Here is a 9,077-nt window from a genome sequence, read left to right as displayed (position 1 = left end):
AGAAACTTGTCAAGACTGGATTTATGCCTCTTATAGAGCAGATAGTGCTGAATAAGTGTCTTATGTAACTCCAGGCTTTGGTAAGACTCTCTGAATCTGGAGGGAATCCTCACCTAACAGATTCCATGTCTAAAGATCAAGTGGAATTTCCAATAACTCTGCAGTTATCATTCTTCCATTCTCTTCTCTGTTCACTTTGCATTTGGCTCACCCGAGACACAATTACAGCTAAAACCTTCTCTGTGTTTGTAGGGCAACAACAACAGCACCTCCTCTTCAGAAACTTCACAGAGCTGTCTCACTCTCTGTGGGACCTCAAAAAAGCATGACCCTTGCATGACTTTCAAAGTGGAGAAATGTTTGCAAAAAGAGCATCTTCATTTCTGCAGCAAATATGCTATGTAGGATGCCTGCTTAGAATACAAGCATATATCAAATTTTAGTAAAGCTCTTGGCACACAGCATGTGCTATTCCTGTTTCTGGTGGCAGCTGTATGATGAAAAGTTGCTGATTTGGAAATTCTATGTCCACCCCATTTTTTTAATATAATTAATTAACACAAATATTTAATTCAAACATTTTTGTTGAAAATGAAAATAAAAACGAACATAATTGGAAAAACTAAAACTAAACTTACATACATTTATATTATTCCAAAAAGAACTAAAATAAATGAAAATTGACCACACATTAAATGTAGTTATTTTTTTACGCAGTTTATTTTTTAATTTAAAATGTTTACATTCAGCAAGAAAATTCCACAAAATAGTAAAAATCCTATTAGGTTTCGTGTCAGGGTTTGTGTTAAGGTGCAAGGTTATTAAAATACAGTATGTATTCCTGTTGACTATATTACATAGTTTACAACTACAGTATAAAATACAACTCCCTTTTGGTGCCACCCTGTGGACATTTAGCCTGGAAACTGGTCAACAACAACTACATCTTCGGCCACTGGGGCAGTGGTTCGAATTTTGCTAAGCACAGACTGATTTCAGCAGCAGAACTTTCAACCTCCTGTCACTGAATAATAATAAGTGTGATCAGTTTATGCATTAACTTTCACCGCCCTAAAATACTAAAACATAAACTAAATATACAGAAAACTAAGTCGAAACTAGAAAACACTGAAAAAACTAACAGTTTAAAGTTAAAGTGAAAAAAAAAACTAAATTGAAAGGACAATTACAATTTGTCCATTTTCAATTTGAAAAAAATTGAAATGAAAACTATATACAAAATTCAAAACTAGCAACTCTCTTGCTGTGTCTCATTTGGAAGGCTGCATGCTAGGTAGGACACGTCCTTTGAAGGCTGCAGTATACCGAGTGTCCTCCTTTAAACAAGCCTTGTTTACACGAGACGGCCTTCGTAGGACAAACGGAAACAGAACGTAACGGTTGCTATGACAGCACGCCACTCTTTAACAAGTGCAAGCGCTTTGAGCGAGAAGGGAACAAAGTCCCTTTAGAAGGGCATGTATGAGGTACATTTTAGGAGAGTTATAATGATGTAAAGAGAAAAGAAAATAGATTTTACAGGTGTACTTTTAGTCTAATACTTTATTTTAATTATATATTAATATAATTATACATATACTCTGCACCCATCTACTGAGGTACTTTAACTTGGGAATTAACATTCCTTGCGTTTGAACATCATATTTACAGGCAAACTGGCATAATTATTTTAGACATTTCCATTGAAGCAAAGAATTGTGGGTTATGAGTGCCCACGAAGGATACACCTCATGCATCCACCGAATTCCTGTGAAAGAAGGTCGCATTCGTAGGCTGCATTCGAAGTGTCCTATTCGCTTTTCTGAAACGAGACAGCCTCGATGATGTATGCAGCCGACAAATGCGACCTCCGGAGGACGCATCCTTCCAAACGAGACACAGCCTCTTACACTCTTCGTCACTTGCTAGTTTGTCCAATCCATGATCACACTAAACAAGGTCATTCAGTTCAGATTTTACCACAACAGTATCAGCATACTGCAGCAGTGTGGTTCTTTCATGCAGAGTGTCTCTCTTATGAAAGAGACACTAAGTCTCTTTCTGTCTCGCTGTAGGAAACCAGATTAGAACCCATTTTAACAACTCTTAATGCTTTGAAAGAGTAGTGCCAGGATCTGCTAGATGGGCCACTTGTAATTTAAGGCTTTGGCTTCTTTTGTGATTTCTGCTCTCAGAGTGATAAAAATGGCAGAGAGCTGGTGATTATGAATGCATGAGGATTAATGAGGGCTATTTCAGGACTCTACAGAGCAGAGGAGATACAGACACATTTTCCCATTCTGAAAACAGGAAGTGGAAATTCCATAGATTATCCCCATTATGACTATGCTGTGTATCTCAATCAACAAACCTGGCATTATGCTACAGTTCTGAGACCTGTTGAAGCTTTTTACTCCATTGAAAACATGTGCATGTTGTATATTGATCTGTCATTGGTTGGTTGGCAGTAACCAGTGGAGATGAACCAGAATAAACCAGGGTCAAAAATCACTTTTCATGCTGCTGTTGTGCTTTGGAACACAGCACATTACCCCAAACTCTTTTAGGTGGAGTCCTATTGCTAACCCTCACAGCTCTCATAACTATATATGCATATGCATATGCATACGCACCAGTCAAAAGCATGAACACAATTTTCCACATTATAATCCTAATAATGATTAAACTATGAAATAATACAATTGAAAATATAGGAATTATGTAGTGACCAGCAAATGTTAAACAAATCAAAACCATTTTATATTACCGCTTCTTCAATGTAGCTGAACTTTGCACTGATTACAGTTTTGCATAGCCTACTTATATTCTTTTGTATGTCCAAATGTGTATGAATGTACTGTACCTATCTCTGCTTCTGTGCAAAAACAAAAACACACTTCCATGAAATAGAATAATCTTTATATTTATTTATTAAATCGCGTTATATCCACTGATATATACGTATGTATAGAACTGGATTGCTGACCAGGGGCGGACTGGGAAGAGAAATAGGCCAGGGATTTTACATAGAAACTGGGCCAAAAGCTGTTGGGGGGGGGGGAAAGCATAACTGACTGACAGGCGAAAACACTCCTGTTTCACAGTCTCCGACCTGTGGATACAACAGTTGCATTTCGCCTTCTCGTGACAATCACGTTTAAGGTTTAATTATCTTGTTATGGATAACGTTCATTACGAGGGATATATAAGATAGACGAAGATCGAGATGTCAGGGCATCCACCTGACCTGGTGCAGCACAACAATCACCAAAGGAAGCGGCAAAACTGTCCACAAGTTGTATTGTGAGTAGGAAAATCTGTAATATCTGCTAGTTTAGGGTGACAATATGTCCGTACCCCCGAAAGGAACTTTAAAAAAGTCAGACCGGGATTTCTAAATTGCCTTAAATGCCCGGGATTTGCTTGTTTTCATATTGAAGTGCTCTCTGTAGTCATACATGTATACATGTCATGAATATGTGTTTAAAAACATAAAACAAGTAACTCTGAACAAACACTTCGATGATCACAATAAATAAGTCTAAAAAAAAGGCCTGTTTGTATCTAACCTCAGTTTCAGTGAACTTGTTTACAGGGTTGGGGAGTAATGGAATACAAGTATCAGGAATACGTATTTAAAATACTAAATATAAGTAACTGTATTCCACTACAGTTACAATTTAAATCATTGGTAATTAGAATACAGTTACATTCAAAAAGTATTTTGATTACTGAAGAAATTACTTTGCATTTTATTGTCATTTGTTTCATTTAATATTTAGTCCTTTCAGATGGAAAACATTTATACATATAAATGATGCGATCCAAAGTGCATTTGAACAGCGGTGAAACACTTTCTTACGATGTGTTACATTCATACGAGCAGACAGAGAAGTAAGTTTGAAGTAAGTTTGGAGCAGAAGAAACAGAAATGAACCTTGTGTAAATTGTCAGCTTTACGCTAAGCTAAAATGCTATTTCTAGCCATTTTACATGCACACATTACCAGCACGATCATAATTTTTATCAAGAAAATTCACGTTGGATAATAATTTCTTCTTTCTAGTAAGACCTTTGATATTAGGGTAAAAATCTTATTCTTTATAATAATTTTTGTATTGTTTTCCTGTAAAAATATCAAAAAATACTTAAAACAAGATCAATTAGATTAATCTTGTTTTAGAAACAACACTGCATAAGATATTTAGGTTTTTCAGAGAATGTATTTTTAACATGTGTATTTTGTCTTACTGTACTGACAGAGTTTTTATAGTCAAAACAAGTGAAAAAATCTACCAGTGCTGAAGAAGTAATCCAAAGTATTTAGAATACTTTACTGACCTTGAGTAATCTAACGAAATACGTTACAAATTACATTTTACAGCATGTATTCTGTAATCTGTAGTGGAATACATTTCAAAAGTAACACTCTCAACCCTGCTTGTTTACATTCAGCTGATCTGTTCGCTGATGAAGTTTGATTAGAGGTGGATACTGTTTGATATAGATATACATAACTCGCTCGGGCTTTCAAGAAACAGGAAAAAATCCCGAATTAAATAAATAAATAATTACATGTATGGGACCACAGGATGTACAGCAGAATTATGTGCCAATGTCAGATAATTTTCTAACGTCAGCATTTATAGTAAAAGAGTAAGTAAATCGTTAACTTGTTGCTGTGTGTTGTTGTATTGAAGAGACGGTGATAAAATCTGCTTCTTTCTTTACCGAGATTGTGATAATGCAGTCTTTCTTGTCTCCATGTAAACCTCCGTTCATATGTACCTGCATAACCTCCAATGATGCCTTTATTTATTTCCAAAGGCGATGTTTCATAAGCCATGCTGAATGTGAGATCTTCGTGTCTGTTTACTATGCACCGCTAAGAAAGAGAGAATGCTCTCTGACAAGAACGGAGAGTTAAATGCGTTTATTATTTTGCCAAGGTGAAACAAGATGCAGTTTTGGTGCAAAGAACGTTGGAGCAGCATTTTCCCAGCATCGTTCTTCTCTCTGCTGGTTGTGTAAAGTTTGTGGAGGCGTTTCAGATGGCGCCCAGGACTGTCCATGTCAGCGCCTGATTTCATTCATTCTGCGGGTGCAACAGTGTGTGATTAAACAATGGCAAAATGTAATAAACGGTAAAACTATATGTGCTCAAAACCAATGAGTTTATGAAAATCATAATTAATGATAATAATATGTCACCATTTATTGCCAAGCTGTATTATATAGCAGCATAATGCAGTATTTTGCATAGCTAAAATAGCTGGAAGTGGCTTATACCAGAAGTGGTCCACATTCAGTGTTGCTAATGGAGACGCTCTAGTTTTGCTGAAAAATAAGGTGGATACTACGGGTCTGTTGAATGCTTGATTCTGATTGGTTGACGGATATTCTAAGGTGTGTAATTATTTTTCAAGTAAACACAGGGCTATGAAGTAGTTCCAGGTCTTGACCACATAACGGTTCCATATCATTACGCCAAATTATTTCAAAGAGACGTATATGCTACCACAGCAAAATAACCATATAAACAAAGACATTGGTTAAAGTAAATCGGTTAAGAACTTCAAACAATGTGTATAATATCTTACATTTATTTCAATTTTGGTTGAAAAGCTCCCTCGTCTCTCCCGCACTTACACACGCGCTCTCTCTCACACACACATTGAGACTTGTGCCATGACCAACAAATAGAGCCACACCCCCCGTGACTTGATCAATACAACGGTTTCTATTATCCGAAATAACTTTTAATATGTGAAACTTTTTATGTTTCATTGTATTTCGCCCTAATCAGCCTCACATTGCTATAATGGAAAGCAACGCGCTACCCTTCCCACTCTCTTTCGCTCGCACACACACGCACACTTGTTACTCCAATACCGAAAAGCAGCGCATCCTCCGTTGCAAGTTCTAAAGTGACTTTTCAAACGATGGCTTGAGCTGTATCACAGCAAGATACACTTGATCAACAAAACTTCTATATTATCTGAAATATCTGTGGGAAACACCCTCACGCTCCCCCTCTCTTAAGCTCTCACACACATGGACACACATACATATACTGTACCTATTAAGCATACACTTACTCGTGAGCAAGTGCTTAAACTTTCATCTTGGCGATTCTGAATAATTATTTTTCAATAATTCATCAGTCTGTCGTCAATTATTACGACAGACTGATGAATTAATTACAACACTCCTGTGTTTAACCCGATCTCACGAGAATTTATCACAATACTACGTGGTGGTGAATTCATGCTAAATAGTACGAGTTATACACCTACCAATGAGAGATGCTTTCCTCGTGCCCTTGTAGTTCCCGATATGGTGTTTGTTCCATGTTAATCCAAAACTGTGTTTGCGTAACTTTAACCGCAAACCCAATCCCAACACCATAAAGTGTAACACCTTGCTCTACCCAGAGCATAAAATAATCATGATATTAACGTTAAAAGGCCTGATGTGTGTGTATGTGATTGGTTGATGTTTAAGTCGTACATTTTCATACAAATTAAGTCGTACAAATTGTTACGAATTCACCATCTTGTAGTATTGTGATGAATTGTCATGAGACTGTGTTCCATTTTGGTTCCTTGTGCGTCAGTTACACTCGGATACTTCCTGTACTTTGTGCATCAGACAAATAGGTCACAAATCTTGTAAACAATTGTGGTTGCTCTGTATTACTCTCCAAACAGCCCTCATTAATTCGAGTCATTAATACTTGGCTCTGCTGTCTGTGCTGTGCATCTCTGTGGGATCAGCTCAGGAGGGTTGCTTCCTGTCGGCGTGGCTTGTTATTGTCACAAATATCCTCACCAGCTCCTCTCTCTGTGAAGTTCCTTAATTAGTCACCTCACCATAGTACTCAACTCTCCTCAGTCACAGCAAGCAGAACGCAATACACAAGCACAACAACAAAAAAGTATTTTTAATGAGGCCATGTTTTCAGGTATACCAGAAATGAAAGTGCAAAGCAAATGTTTTTGCACTGCAAGTGGGTCATATGTACAGTAAAAGACAATATAGTTTGAATGAGTTTTTATCATATATTTACTAAGGGTAATATACTGTATATGTACTTACTGTGTTTAATACAGTAAAATAATTATACATAATTAAAACATTATAAACATATGTGAATGTTTCTCTGATCTAACATCGAGTAGTCAATGTCAAAACGTGAAATATCAAAAAGTGTTTACATTTTGTTGTTTATTGTAAAGCCCACTTACAACAGGAACAGCTGGAGCAATCTGGGGTTATGCCGCCCACACACTATACGACTTTCAAAGTTTTCAGATTGCTGTTCTTTTCACACTACACAACTGATGTCTATAATGGGGTATCTTGAAGTTGCTATGGTTTGCACATTACATGAGGGGTCGTCAACAGCGGGTCACACATTACAAAACATTTCAGTAGGAAGAATCCCCGACAACTTTGTCTGGTCTCCAAACTAGGTTTCACAAAAAAGCGGATGCGAGAATTGATACAGGAAATGATGTAAGATCACGTGTGACACAGGAGTTCTCGCGCGAGACTGTATTTCTTCCCTCTAAAAATGGTGGTCCACAAGAAGCTTGCGATCCACGTTGCTTGTGTGCTGATTTACAGCGAAAAACCAAAAAAGAAAAGAATATGGAGGAGAGAATGGTTGGGGAGACGCGGGCAGCAAGGATTGTCTGTTCTGCAGAGAGAATTGGAGGTAAATAAATAATTTTGCAATGAACGCAGGTAGCTGCCTGCTGGTGTTGTGGCTCGACAAGAACATGTTTGTGCTTTGTTTTTGTTTCAAATAATTGAAAAGCTTATGTGTATGCTAATTTATTCTGATAGAAACTCTATTTAAGCCAATTTATTCTGATATAAACTATATTATTGTGCTCACCATACAAATAGATGCATGATAAGACTGGGTTCAGGGAGCTGCTGCAGATGACACATCAAAACACATTTCACACTGCAGGACTTGGAGTCACAGACAGGTCTAGATATTTAACCTGCAAAATATCTCTTTTAATCTCTTTTGCGACGCATCGGCACATCTCTCAGATCATGTCTTTGAAAATGCACACATAGCGATCGTCGCTCACGAGCAAGCACCGATTTGCCTCTGATATCGGGCTTTTGTCGGCGATCTCCATTAACTGTCGGCGAGTGGAAAATCAGGGCTAAAATCGTGTAGTGTAAACTCGGCATTAAGCGTTCCATTGTTTTAACCTAGGGGTTAAAGTAATAGCCAAGATCTTTAACCACTATGCCACCACCTATGACTCCATCCAAGTTGACTGAAACATTTTAGAAGTTACTTTTCATATAAAGCTGTATAGAGATTTCAAGCTTTAAAAAGGAAGCAAAAGCACCATAAAAGTATAAAAGTATTACAATTGGGTATGATGCTCTAAGCTATCGTATGGCTTTAAAATACTTGGAATATATGATATAGCGAACAAAGGAAATAAAATTATTGTTGTAGCGCCTCTAGTGTTCATTTCACCAGTTTTAGTGCCTGTAGTGTTCACCAGGTAAATATTGCGATATGTACAACAAACCACGTAAAAATTATTTGGCAAAAATGTAGGTATAGTAACTTTTAAGCCTTCAACCATCAGATCTTATGTTCCTGTTCAAACATATTTGACACTTTATTGTAGGTTTTCACAGTGGAAATCAAGACTAATGCAACAAATAATTTCAACATACTGCCTGTTCCAAGTTGGGCTGCAGTGTGGCTCAGGGGCAAATAAAACAACCATATCAAGTTGTCTTAGACCTGTCAATCACTTCTGGAGCATTGAGCACTCAGTAGGGTGAAGCACAATCCATGGGGATGGCTTTACCAGAATCCCTGCTGAAGAGGATGTGGGAAGAGCCAGCAGCTGTGAATTCAGTGGCCCTGCCAAGTACCACCGGCTAGCCAAACCAGATGTGCAAGCCAGTAAAAATCACATTAGAGATGACTGGCAGACAGACGGGTGGGGCTGCTGGTGGGTAAAGACACATTGTCTCGGAGACAAGCTGTCAAACCATATAAAGAAAGTCTGCATACTGTAACTGTCTCA

Source organism: Myxocyprinus asiaticus, chromosome 34 (genome assembly GCF_019703515.2).
Source record: "Myxocyprinus asiaticus isolate MX2 ecotype Aquarium Trade chromosome 34, UBuf_Myxa_2, whole genome shotgun sequence".
Classification (NCBI taxonomy): Eukaryota; Metazoa; Chordata; class Actinopteri; order Cypriniformes; family Catostomidae; genus Myxocyprinus; species Myxocyprinus asiaticus.
Note: the sequence above shows the minus strand (reverse complement) of the source record.